This window comes from Lynx canadensis, chromosome B3 (assembly GCF_007474595.2).
Source record: "Lynx canadensis isolate LIC74 chromosome B3, mLynCan4.pri.v2, whole genome shotgun sequence".
NCBI lineage: Eukaryota > Metazoa > Chordata > Mammalia > Carnivora > Felidae > Lynx > Lynx canadensis.
Window position 1 is genome coordinate 38,829,402 of NC_044308.2, and position 14,102 is coordinate 38,843,503.

General features: G+C 52.2%; 1 protein-coding gene across 2 annotated transcripts in view; it reads left to right on the forward strand.

Annotated features, from left to right (window-relative positions):
• MEGF11 (multiple EGF like domains 11) overlaps window positions 1-14,102 on the forward strand; it is a 286,338-nt gene that overhangs the window by 65,558 nt on the left and 206,678 nt on the right. The gene's annotated exons all lie outside the window — the stretch shown is intronic.

Sequence of the window (14,102 nt, forward strand, 5' to 3'; positions counted from 1 at the left end):
CCTGTTTGTCTGCAGTGGCTCAGTGCTCTTGGTGTCCCCAGAGAGTTAAGGGCTGAGTTTCTGGCAGCTTCAGGCCCTCTGGGTGGGGGTGGGGGAGCAGTTCTGTGCAGTGGGAGATACCCAGGAACCTGCAGATCTGAGTTCTGGTCCCAGCTTCTGAGGCATGTGGCTTTGGGCAAGTCATTTAACCTCTCAGGAAGAATGACTCCAGGGCCCTGTTGGAGTCTAATGGACTCTTTCCCACCACCTCTGACAGGTGTAACGGGGCCAGGATGGGGCTCTCCTGTGGGCAGTAGAGGGTTGCCACTGTGGGAGAGTGTCAGAGAAGCTGGGAGCCCCCCACTATTAATGACAGAGGGGAATCCACCCCCAAAACTTCTGCCTCTTCATTTGGAGGCAGATTTGGAGAGTGATGTTCCTTGTTAGTATTCTCCTTGCCCTTTGGGTGGGTAGAGTGAGCCAGCACCAGAGAGACAGTTTGGGCAGGGTGGGCGTGTTGGTGTTGGGAACGAAATGACAATTTTCCCCTGCTGATGTTACGTATCCCCTCTTGCTGGAGAAACTTGATTCTAATTGCATTACAGGAACGAATGAAAAATGCTCCCACAGATGCGTTCACTGATGATGGTTTTGCAGGAAAAATACAAAGATACCCAAAGCCATCCCCAAAAGGCTGTTTCTCGGGAGCAGGGCAGAGGACCGGGCTGGGACAAGGCCTTGGCTGGCACGTCACCTGGGATGGGGTTCCTATGGGGACCTGGGTGTAGATGTGAGATCGAGACCAAGCTTTACTGCTGTTCTGTCTGCCTGGAGGAGAGTGAGAGCCAGGCATGGGGGGGGGGGTGACAGAGGACTCATAAAGCCTAAGCAGAATGGATGTGAGTGGCCCTTCGGGGCTCAGGGCACCAAGATGGACCCAGGGAAATGATAGAGGGAATTCAGATGTCAGCATGGGGCTCCAGGAACAGATGAGCACATTTCTTTTCTAATTTCCATTAGCGGGTGTTGGTAAAGCTCTTGGAAAATGAAGACCAGGGCAGAAACACTAAGTGTCCTGATTGCACAGGCCCGGTCTTGCTGACTGGGAACGGCAGCTTGTCACCTCCTACCTACTCCTTATGTAACGGCCAGGTACTGCCTGCTGAGCTGGTGGCCACAGGCCAGGCCACCTCCAGAAAGCCAGTGAGAAAAGCCAACTTTAGGACTGAAGGCTTTCTCTGAAGGGGGACAGGAGAGTTTCAGCAGTGGGATGGGGCACTGGGGCATGCGGGGTACTGGTAGTGCTGACCCAGAGGGGCAAGAGTCACACAGGCCTGGGTTTGAGTCTCAGCTCTGTCCCTCCCAGCTTCTTCCTCTTTATGCTCCTCCTCATCCTCTTCAGAGCACACCCCCTGCGCCAGGCGCCGTTCCGGTCACTTCATGTGCATTAATGGATCGGCTTCTCACAACAGTCCTCTGAAGTAGGTACTCTTACTTCTCCTATCTTATAGATGGAGAAACTGAGTCACAGAGTGAGTAAGTAACTTGACCAGGGTCGTACAGCTAGGAAGTGGCAGAACAGGGATTTGAACCTAGGTTGTCTGGCTCTGGAGGCTGCCGTGAACCTCTCAGATGGGCTGCTGCCCTCTCTGTGAGCCTAGGCAAGACGTCACCTCTTGGAACCTCAGTTTCCACCCATGTAAAATGGGGATAGTTGGGGCGCCTGGGTGGCGCAGTCGGTTAAGCGTCCGACTTCAGCCAGGTCACGATCTCGCGGTCCGGGAGTTCGAGCCCCGCGTCAGGCTCTGGGCTGATGGCTCAGAGCCTGGAGCCTGTTTCCGATTCTGTGTCTCCCTCTCTCTCTGCCCCTCCCCCGTTCATGCTCTGTCTCTCTCTGTCCCAAAAATAAATAAACGTTGGAAAAAAAAAATGGGGATAGTAATAACCTCTACCGCCAGACACAGGGTAGGGGCTTAAAAAATGTCAGCTCCCTTACTCCATGGCTTTGGGTCTTAACATTTTTTCACTCTTGGCTTTTGCTTTAATTCTCCAGATCACCATGGACCCTCTCCCTGGGAAAATGCACATGACATATATAAACCTATGTGCATACACACAGCCCTTCCTTTGCACACAGTTGCAGTGGGTTCATGGATCCCTCACATCCCTCAGAGTCTTTGAAACCCTGGTAAATAATTTCTGCCATGTGTTCATGTTTATCCATTCGATTGACACTGTCGCTTGTCGACTTGTTGCCTACGCACTTGGGTGCGCACGAGAGATGGTTGCTACCCCGAGGGGCTTGCAGCCCTAGCAGAAAGAGATGATCTGGCACACAGATACATGCCCCCAGAGTTGCAGATGCTTCAACGAGCATCTTGATAAAGTAGAACCGAGTGGAATGGAGAGACTGTCTTCTTCAGCCTTGTCCACTTAGCGAGAGTTAATGAGACGTCAGCTCTTGACAGGAGCTTGACGGGAGAAGCCCTTGAAGGGTGTGCCACCAGCATTTATTGGACGCCTGTCGTGGCCCACCCACGGTGCTGTGCCTTGGGATAGAAGAGATGTGGTAGAAATAGTTCCTGCCCTCGTGGAACCTATGGTCTTGTTGGGAAGGCCAGGCCACATGCAGAAAAATCCGTGGACAACAGCCGGAGAAGAATGTGGGGAGGAACACACAGACCGGACACGCTAGGCGGGAGACCATGCTGTGACCTGCTGTCACTCGGGGGGCTTCTTGAGGGTTTGGGCTGGATGGAATGGTATCTTTGGGTGTGGATGGGAGAGAGGGAACCCCGTCAGCAAAGGCGTGGAGGCAGCTGGCCTGAGACCACGGGGGTGGGGGGGGTGGGGGAGGCAGATCTGGCTGGGGGAGGGGTTGGGGGAGGCAGTCATTCATTTCCCAGGGCCGCCCTTGCAAAGCAGCACTGCCTGGCGGGCTTCCCCACCAGGAGTGTGCTGGCTCACACCTCTGGAGGCTACAAGTCCCAATCTGGATGTCAGCAGGGTTGCTTCCTTCTGAGGGCTGTGACCGGAGATCTGTTCCAGGCCCCTCTCCTTGCTTCTGGTAACTCCATTCCCCCACAGCCTTCTGTGTGTGTGTGTGTGTGTCTCTCTAGGTTTCCCCTTTTTGTAAGGACACCAGTCAGATTGGATGAGAGCCCACCCGAATGACCTTGTTTTAACTTGATTACCTCTATAAGACCCTATCTTCAAATAAGGTCACATTCTGAAGATTTGGGGGTTAGGCCACCAATATATGAATTTTAGGGAGGGAGACAGTTGAACCCGTAAACAGGTGAGTGTTGGCCATTACTAACATTCTCTCGTTCCCGCCTATTGCAATGGGAAGAAAGGAGGGGGACCAGCCAGCCCTCACACAGGCTTTGCCAGCCGTCCGGGAGCGAGTGGAGACCCCAGGGGCAGGGAACTTGCATGAGGGAAAAATGGTAGCGGGCAAGTGAGGGATTGTGCCCAGGGTGCCAGATGAGAAGCTTTGAAAACCCAGAAGAAGCATCCAGGAGTCGATGCCCTGCGGCCCCCTCCCTCTCCAGTTCTCCTTCTCCACCCCTTGGGGACCAGAGAAACTCCCACGTTCACCAGAACCTGGTGAGAACCCATCTAATGCCTCAGGACTGAGGCACGAGAATATTACCCATGCTCTGGGTAGGGGTAGGAGGGCATCATCTTCCCTCCAAAACGGCCTTTTTGGAGCCCGTTTCTTAGCAGATAGTAGGAGGACACCGGCCCGGGAGTAAAAGCCGTGGCTGACTCTGCCACCAGCTAGATGTGCAGTCTTGGGCGAGTCGCTTTGCCTCTCTGGACCCCCCGTGGCATAGGATGGATCATCCCTGTGGGTGGAAGGAGTAAAGATGAAACCGTGAGCGAACACGTCCTGAAATGCATAGAGCTTGATACATGCGTGGTGGCGCTACTTTTTCTCTTCTTTGTGCCATTCCCTCTGCCCCAGAACTGCCATCCATATCCCAGAGGCCTTGGCAGCCCTTCTAGAACCTTCTGCACCAGAACTGCCCACCCTGTCCCTTAGCTACAGATACAGCTGAGTCCCATATTTCCTAAGGATCATTGGACCCAAATGGCACTTCTCTCTTTCTCCTTTCTCGTGAGATAGGCCAGAGGGCACCTTTGCCTCACAGAGCTGGTTTTGTCACGTAGGCGGTGGTGTTTGAGATATTTGGGGAAACTCTGCTGTTTGAAAACGTTAGGTTGTATCAGACTAGATGGGCTTGGTTATGATGCAGTAACAAACACCCCGAATCCCAGTGGCTTAAAACAATAGACTTTTCTTCCTTGCTCATTTTGCATGACCACTGTTGGCTGGCTGGGGCCTGCTCGCCCCAGGACCCAGGCTGCTGGAGCGCGAACTTTGCAGTGTTGCTGGTTGCCATGGCAGAGAGAAGAGGGCTCTGGCGGGTCAGAAATATTTAGTGAGCAGTATTAGGGCTTATCACCCTACAGATGCCGTGGTAATCACAATTCACTCACGTGTGTTCTCGAACACCTGATAACCTAGTAGAAGATTCCCCTGGAAGACACGTTTGAACACAGACTCACTGAGCCCCAGCCCCAGTCTCAGATTCAGAAGATTGGAGCTGGGCAGCTAGAGAATGTGCTTCTCTAACAAGTTCCCAGGTGACGCTCATTGGGAACCACACTTTGAACACCACCGAGGATGGTGGGAAAGCAGATTGCTTAGCAGGTGCATCCCATTGGTAGTCAGGCCCTCTCTTGATGGGCTAGAGGAGAGAGCCTGCTTCAGAGTAGCCAGCAAGGAGGGGGAACTGGTCTGCCTGATCCCTCCCTCCCTCCCTCCCCTTTTTCCTTTTCCTGGAGGAGGTAATGCCCCCAGACTTCCTAAGTGGTGTCCTCCAGCCCTCTCACTGGATGCTTGGAATCCCAGAGCCAGCCTCCCCGCAGTGTGGGTTTCATCCTAATCAAGAAGTAGAGGAATGAAGCTCCAGGCAAGTGGCTGACGGGCCCCACACCAGCAGCCCTCCCTACTCCCACCATTGATTGGGGGCGGAAGAGGGGTGCAGGAGAGGTGGGGGAGGGGGTTGCTAAGCCTCCGGGAAGGGAGACCGTTCCGGCTCAGTGTGCATGTCCTGGGATGGCTAAGGGGGAGCCGGCAGGGGACGATCTGGGATACTGGCTGCACTGAGGGCACCCGAGCTGTGCTTAAGATTTAACTAACTCCAGCAAACTCCTCACACTATTTTTGGGATTTAAGTACCCCTGTCTTATTATCGCAGTTGTTTTTACAGCGGATTGTTGTTTGTGAATTCAGCTCTGGTTTACTGACTTCCTTGCTCTTCATCTCTCCTCGGGTCTCACTCCTTGCTAGGTTTGGCCTCATTCTTCTCGAAGGGCCATCTGTGTGCAGGAGTTTTTCCTGGGAGGGTCCATGAGCGAACGCCTCTCGTATGCTTTACTTGTCTGAAAACGCCTTTGTTTTACCCTCACTCCTGAGTGGTGCTTTAGCTGCCTGTGGAATTCTAGGTTCTCTGTGATCTTCCCTCAGGGTCTGAGGATGTTCTTCTGTCGTGTTCTGGACCTCGTCATTGCGGGCTAGCGCTTGTGTGGGTGTGGAGTTGCTTTCGTTCACACTGTTTGCTCCTCAGAGGTATATATCCCTTGAAGCTAAATTTTCATGTCCTTTATCCATTCTGGAAAATTCTCGGCCATAGCTCTTCAAATGTCCCCTGTCCTTCATTCGCTCAGTTTTCTCCTGTTGAAGTGCCAAAATGTTGGATACTCATTCCACTTCCTCTCTCTCTCCTAGGCTTCTTCCATCTCCTTATCTCTCCATGCTGTATTTTGGAAATTTTCCTCAGATCCGTTTTTCAAATCCTTTGGCTCTGCTAATTACCCTGTCTGTTGAGGTCTCCATTTCAACAACGGCATGTTTCATTCCTAGGAGTATTCTGTTTGTCCTTCTTCAGATCTACGGGTTTGCTTTTTTTTTTTTTTCTGTAGTGTCCTGTTCTTTTTTTTTTTTTTTTAATGTTTTTATTTTTGAGAGAGAGAGAGAAAGTGAGCAGGGGAGGCGCAGAGAGAGAGGAGGACAGAGGATCCAAAGCGGGCTCTGTGCTGGCAGCAGTGAGCCCCGTGTGGGGCTCGAACTCACGAACCGTGAGATCATGATCTGAGCTGAAGTTGGAGGCTTAACCAACTGAGCTGCCTAGGTGTTTTCATTATGAATTCTAATCCTTTGCTTACTGCTTTAACTATGTGAGATGTATTGATGGTCCCTTTCAGATGGTTCTATCTTGAGCTATGCTATAGAGTCAAGATCGTCCCATCTTGGGTCCATGAGTTTGGTTAGCTCAGAGTATCCGTTCTGCTGTTTGTGGAGATAGCTGACTCTCCCTTGTGATGGATTGTTTCCCCATATAGGTTGTAGTTTCTTTTTTCTTGTTTTTTTTTTTTTTCCTTCTTTATCGCTGCGAACTCTTGAGCTTTTTTTCTCCTCCCCCACGCCCTGGGGTGTGCACGGGCCCCACCCATGAGTTCTGCGTTTTCTTAGTAGGCACACGACTGTTGTTCACTGGCTCACGACCAGTCTCTGCACTGATCTCTTGGTTTGGGATTCCATGCTGAGGCTGGAACTGTGGCGAAGGCATGGGGTTTTTGTTTTTGTTTTTTTTTGCTTTTTCCTTTAAAAAAAGATGCGAAATTCACACATGACACAATGGCTAATGGTATTGACCATTTTGAAGCGTGCATGAGAGTGGCACTTAGTGCATTGGTAACGTTGTGCATCTGACACTTCTGTCTTGTTCTAAAACCTTTTCATCACCCGTGAAGAAGACCCTGGTCCCATTAAACGGTCACTCTCCATCCCCCGCTCCTGGTTTCTTGTTTCTTGTTTCTTGTGGAAGACTTTCTGCTCATCCGGAATCCCTTATTTCTCATGTGGCCGGTGGGCAGTATTTTCAAGTTTCCCCTACATGGAGCTGGTAAGTCCCAAGGCCATCTGTCCCTGTGTGGGTGTTAAACCCCAGGCTCCTAGCCGGGACTGGGGGCCGCGGGCAGCGGCTAGCTAGGTCCCATGCTCCCTGGCCTACCTTAGCTTCAGTATCTGCCCTTTTGTCCCTCCTGTAGACTCACTGCTCTTTCTTATACTTGGCGGTTTACCTTTCTCTCCTTAGAGCTCAGATATCTACATTTTTGGGTTTTTAGTTGTAAATTATATTTTGGGGACATTTTTGTAGCAGGAGGGGCCTACATCAGCCCTTTCTCCGTGCCACTGGAACTGTACCTGTTTTATAGTGAGCAGTGGAGTCGGGGGGCTTTATAACCAGACCCAGTGACGTTTAGGGCAGTGCTTTTGTGGACTGAGGGCTAGCTTCGAACAACAATAATAAAATGGTGTAACGTCTGGTGGTTTACCCTTAACTTTCCCTTACGGTATATCACTCACTCCTGACAGACTGGAGGAGTGTTACCACGGCCCTTGCACAGCAGGGGAAACTGATGCCAGGGAGGCTAAGTGCCTTGTCCGGTGGATAAGTGCGGCCCAGGAGTTGAGATCTGTGCTACTTCTAGTCCTTCACTTCCCCTCCTGCAGAGGGTTTCCTCTCGGTGGGAGGGACCTGCGGCCAGAAGAGAGAAGTGGGGCCGGACAAGAGGGCAGGTGAAAAGGTTTGTAGGAAGAGGAAGGGACGGAAGACAAACTGATTTGATTTCAGAATTTTGCTAAGGTGGGTGCAAGGATGACCTGCTAGGATCAAAGTGTGTGTGTGTGTGTGTGTGTGTGTGTGTGTGTGTGTGTGTGTGCGCGCGCACACGTGTGTACAGAGCTGTGGGTCCGTCTGAAAGCCTCTCCACGTAGCTACTAGGAAAAATCATTCCCTGCTGACCTTCTAGGAGGCTCCCCAGGGAATGCAGCCTGCTGACAGGACCAGAACCAGTGCTGATGCTTCTCCCCCGGGTCACCAGCACCTGGTGCTGAGCTTTGCTGCCTAGAACAACATCCACTCTTCCATCTGTCCATCCATCCATCCATCAACATTTATTACCTATCTATGCCTTGAATGCACTATGGAGTCCTGGGGATAGAGGGATGAATAAGAAGCATACAGTCTAGTGGGAAATAAATACACTTAAATTCTAACACAGCATGATAAGCACACTTTAAATAAGTAGGCAAGGAAACCAAGGGTCACCGGGCTGGTGTGTGTGTGTGTGTGTGTGTGTGTGTGTGTGTGTGTGTGTGTGTGTGTGGTGGGGGGAGGAGTAATGGCTGTTTAGCTGCCCCAACACATCCTCACTGAGTGGCCAAAGTTGGTGCAGCCACTACGATCTCCTCCCCAGTCTTGTGGGCTTAGAACATTGATTTAGGATGCCTCGAGTGGCTGAGCTCCAGTTGATGATGTACACTAACCAAATTCATAAGATACTGATGCTTAACCCTGCTGCAGATTCATTCATTTCCAGTGAGCAAACAGAACATTTGCTCTCCATCACTTGCTAGTGCTTTTCAGGTCCTCATAAAGAATTGTTGAACAAGTGAATCCACGGTAGGGCACCAAGGCCCGGGGGTTCTCTGGACACCGCTCCTGTTAGCACCTATTTTGGATTCCCCAATTGAACTCTAGAGCACCACCTGTCACTCTGTCCCACTGGTTGTGATGCTGCCTTGCATGTCTATCCCACTCACAAGGGAGTTCCCGAAGGAGAGGGACCATGTGTCCTACACGGGTTAGTCCCAGGGCCAGGCACAGTGCCTGGCACTTAGTGCTGAATAATTAATGAGTGAGTAAGAAAGTGGGTGAATGAAATAGACCCTGAGCACTGAGAGACCTCTTTGGGAGAAGCAACTATAACTCTGGGGAATTGAAGGGGGAAGGGAGATCCAAAAAGACTCCTTGAAGGAGGTTAGTTTTGAGCAGAATCTCAAAGGTGAGTGGGAACTTGCCAGGAGAGCAGGAGATGGGCAATGGTTAAGACAGAGAATGAGTTTTATTATTTTTATTTATTTTTAATTTTTTAAATGTTTATTTTTTGAGAGAGAGAGAGAGAGAGAGAGAGAGAGAGAGAGACAGAGCGTGAGCAGGGGAGGGGCAGCAAGAGAAAGGGAGACACAGAATCTGAAGCAGGTTCCAGGCTCTGAGCTGTCAGCACAGAGCCCGACATGGGGCTTGAACTCACAAAACGCGAGGTCGACCTGAGCTGAAGCCGGACGCTTAACCGACTGACAGGCCCAGGTGCCCCAAGACAGAGCATGAGTTTTAAATCCCATTTCTTCTCCTGGGTGACTCTCTGAGCATGTTAGTTAGCTTCTCTCTGCCTCGGTTTTCCTCATCTGTAAAATAAGGCAGGACTGTATTAAGTTCCTGCCCGTTTGGGCTGCCGTGAGGATTAAAGGAGTCCCCACCAGGAAAGTATTCAGGGCAGGACCTGGCACACAGTGAGGGCTCAGTAAATGGTAGCTACTGCTGTTTGTGTTCTTGTTTTATGTTTATTTATTTTTGAGGGAAAGCAAGAGAGCATGAGTAGGGGAGGGGCAGAGAGAGGGACAGAGGATCCCAAGTGGGCTTTGTGCTGATGGCAGTGAGCCCAATGTGGGGCTTGAGCTCATGAACCGTGAGATCATGATCTGAGCTGAAGTCGGACACTCAACTGACTGAGCCACCCGGGTGCCCCTGCTGTCTGTGTTCTTGGTGTGAAGAGGGCACTTTGTGGCAGAGGCACTGGTGTGAGCAGAGGTGGGAAAGAGCAGACGGGATCAGGGCATCGTCAGCAGGCCTCCGGGGCCAGAGCGCAGGAGATGTGGGAGAAGTGGTATTCGAGAGGGCTGGGTGGGCTGGGGCTGGACCCTCAGCACCACACGGAAGATCCTGGACAATCTCATGAGGGCCCTGAAGGGTCACAGTGGTGTCGGGGCAATTGCTCTGGGGGCAGCAGCAAGGGGGAGTCCAGGGGGTGAAGGACAAATCAGGAGGTGCGTGGGGATGGGGGAGCTGTGTATGGCTGTGCTCAGGCACCTCGGTCAAGAGGACACAGGGGATCTGGGGTCTGTCTGACTGCATTTTGCTGGCCTGGCCCTAAAGTTCCCTGCTAGGCCTTTCCCCCACCTGCAGCGAGTGCCAGCAGAGTCCGGTGTGCTGACGCAGCCGTGGAAGGATCTAGGTGCTGCTTCTTAATTACCAGCTGCAGCTGTAATTAAACCTCTGCTATCCGGACTGGGCAGCCTCTGAGGGGAAGCCTTAATTAGTGTCAGAACAGCTGGGCATTTATGTAAAGTCCCCTTCTTGGGTGTCTCGGGCCAGGTAAAGCCTATGAAGTAGCTAACCTGTCCCCAACCTGACTTCACCATTTTTCTACGGGAACTTCCCAAGGGCCCTGCTTGCCATCTTCTAAATTCCCTCAACATCTATGGGATGCCAGCTCTGATTTCTGGTCCGTGCTGGCTGTTGGCTGCTTCTCTGATGTTCTCCCTGTGCCCGGCCCCAGCGGCCTCCGACCCGTCTCCTCCCTCCCTGCCCCGTGCTGGCCACCCTGCTCTTTTGTGTATGCCCCGTGTGCCGTCCCCTCCGTCCGAATGCTCTTCCCTTAGAGAGCCATGTGGCTCTCACCCTTATTTCACCCCATCTCTTCTCAAAAGTCACATTATCGGAGTCTTTCCTGACCACCCTATCTGAAATAGCAGTCCCCCAACCATCTTTCTGTGTCCCCTTATCCTGTTTTGTTAATTAACACTACTGTTACCTGATATAGAGACGTGGAACATATATATTTTTGTTTTCTGTCTCCCCAACTAGATCATGTGTTCAGTAGGGATAAGGGACCTAGCTGACCTCTCTACTCTTAGTACCTGCTATATAGTAGGTGCTCAATAAATGATGAATGAACGAATGGACAAGTGAACTATAAGCTCCTGTGGGTAGGAGCACCCTTTTAAAAACATACTGTTGTGTGGTCTACAGTGGCTCACGGCGTACCACACCCAGAGTAGGGGCTCAGAAAATAGTGATCAGGTACCACCGATCTGAGGTCTGCCCCGCCCCCTCCCATATTTTTGATACTTCGCTCCTGTGCCCCCCCTCCCCCCACTGCTGCTTGCTCTAAGTGCTATACCCCAGGCCCCTCCATGCTGGGACTTCTCATCCTGTATCTTGCTTTCCCAGGTTCCCTTGTGGTCTGTGATCCTCTCTGCTCCAGCCAGACACCCGGATTCTCCACACTGTCTCTCCCTGGGACTTCATTCCAGCTACCCCTGCTCCCAGAACCCCTGGTCCTGCTTTGTCTAGTGGCTCTTGGAGACTCGGCGCAGAGCTGCGTGGTCTCTGGGGCGCCCCACCTGACGCCTCCCTCTCCCCTCCCAGTCCTGATCTCGGCCCCTCTTCAGCCCCACCCGTCCTCACTTATTCTTTCTCTCCCCACACAGTGAGCTCCTTAGAGCCATGGCCTTGGGACTCCTCTGTGTCCCTAGCATCCACCACAGGGCCCAGCAGAGACACAAGCTTTGACTAGAAGACACTAGCCTTGGCTAGAAGAAGGACGTGTGGGCTAGCTTTTCCTGGGGACCCTCAAAGGACACCCAGAGGAGTGGTCTCTGGGCGGGACCCCAAGATCCCAGAGAGTTGGGTGACCTGCCTCTGATAGGGTCCTTGTCCCCATTTTCCTTCCCTCGGCCTCCCAGAGGCCCTCCCAGAGTTCTGGTGTCTGCACCCAGTGTCACGCTCGTGTGCGAAGAGCCTGGGGATCCTGCTCTGAGGCTCCGTAGGGGGCATGACCCAGGAGGCTAACCCCCTGGGCTGGGACTGAGCCTCCAAGACATGGGGAAGAGAAATTGCTCACGCGGTGCCTCCTGGTTTGTCAAGCTGCTTCTTCCCTCGTGGCTCCTGGCCTTTGTAGCAGAGAGCTTTCAAAAAGTGGCCATTAATGGGCTTTTGGGGAGGACAGGCCAGCCCCCAAGTCTCCTCTACTCTTTGCTCTTTAAGGGAAGCTGAATGGCCTCTGTGAAGGTGAAAATGACACCTCAGAGCCTCCCTTTGCTCCCAGTGGCCACTCAGTCCTCTTGTCTTTGAAGAGCCTTGATCAGCTGCCCATCAGTGGCTGCAGGGGGGACTAGCTGGGAGAGCTGGATGCCCCTCACGCCATGCTGGCTGGGCATTGGCCAAGGCTCACGGAAGGCCCAAGAACCAGCCCCCCTGCCCCCACCTTGTGGCAGGCAGACATCCCACTGTCTCCACCTTGTCCGTACCTGGGGGTAAGAATGAAACTATTTAACCACATGTGTGGCACTCCCAGCAAGAGGTTAGAATGGAATAGGGACCTTGAGGCCTGTTGTGGTGCCAGGGTTAACTCTGTAGGTGCCAGACTATGGGTGGGGAGGGGCACCTAAATACTTCTGTATTTAACTATGTTAATATTCACCACCCTTCTCCCCAGTCTAAGTCTAGGCCTGAACCTGAAGATGTGACACATCTGGGCCCCGTATGTGATGTGTGGATGCTTCGGCATCTGGCTGTGTGTACGTGTGTGCATAGGAAGTTGTGAGTCTGCCTGTGTGGACGCTACTGCCCACCCATGAAAGGGTGTCTCGGGGCGCCTGGCTGACTCAGTCCGTAGAGCATATGACTCTTGATCTTGGGGTTGTGAGTTCGAGCCTCATGTTGGGTGTAGAATTTACTTAAAAATGAAATCTTTAAGAAAATTTTAAAAAGGGGTACTGGTGTGGCATGTTCTTGACAGCGCAAAGGTCAAGAGCGCAGACCCTGGAACCAGACTGCCGCCTCCTGCCTCTGTGACTGGGGGGCAAGTTACGTGGCCGCTCTGTGCCTCGGTTTACTCAACTGGAAAGTGCTGTACCGTTCCTTATGGGCTTGCTATGAGCATTAAATAAGTGGATATATGTAAACCAAGCACATGGTAAGTGGTGTGGAAACGTTAGCTTTTATCATTACATGTGCACTTGTCTATTCGTGAGCACCCGGCTTCGCCGTGTGGGAGGAGCTCCCCTCTTCCCTGCTGGGTGCGCACACGCATGTTCACGGTGTATACACTTGCTGTGTGTGTGTGTTGCATGTGAGCCAACGGAAAGGGCCCCGGAGCCCGCGTCTCGAGTGTAGCTCTGCGTGCTTGTGTGTTTAGATAGCGTGTGTGTTCTCGTCTCTCTCGGTTCTCCTGAGAGTCACCTTCCCCATCATGCTTTCCCTCGTTCCTTTCTCCTTTTCAAGCAGCCAGTGTTGCTGAATTGTCACCAAGGGAGCCAGAACTGTGTCTTTGCTCGGGATGGGGTGGGAAGGGGGAGCCAAATGACACCGTCAATCTCCTTCTGGGATGGAGCAGACCTGGATCCAAGGGCAAAAGCCAGGGAGGCCTCCTCCTGCCCCTGGCCAGACCAAGAACTGCCCCTCCGGCTGCCTTTCCCCTGGGCTGAGCTGACGGCAGGGAAAGGGAACGTCTCAAATCTGGGAGCCGGGGGGTGGTGGGGTTCCAGTGTAAAGGCAGGCCCTCATCCCGTTGGTCTGGTCAGGTGGAAGGACCGAGGCCTTGCCCTCTGTTTATCCACAAGGTTCCATCGCCAAACAAACTGCAGAGGCCTGATAGTAAATCAGCAGTGGGTGTGATTTAGAGGAATGTTTGTTTGCTCAGCTAAGCTTTTGGCAAGGTAAATGCATAAGCTGCAGAAAATCTCTTGGAAACAGCCGCGGGGCTCAAACGCCCTTCAGTCCTCCATAAAGGATTCTCAAAATTATATGGACTAGATTAGTATCTCTATTACATAAAACCATTTCAATGCCTGCTCTGGGCTTTGAGAATAAAGTCACTGGACAGACCTTTTGTTGCCGGGTCCCGCCAGCGCTTGGTAATTGAAGATTTTCCTTTAAAAGTGTGTCAGGTGGAAAGAGCTCCTAATTTACTAAGTGGAGGGGCCTTTGTTAGGGAGAGTGATGCTTTGTTCTGCCTGTCCCTTTTAATCTTGTTTTTGCACAATGGACTTCTATAAAGCACTACCAGCCGAGATGATTCTGGGGAGGGAAGCAGGGCTTCCCTGCCCTGTTCGGTCTGCGTCTTCTCTTGCTTCTCCTTCTTCTGGGCTTGGACCTCTATCCACAAGCCCGGGGACAGAGTTTGTGGCTTCGCGGCAGCGG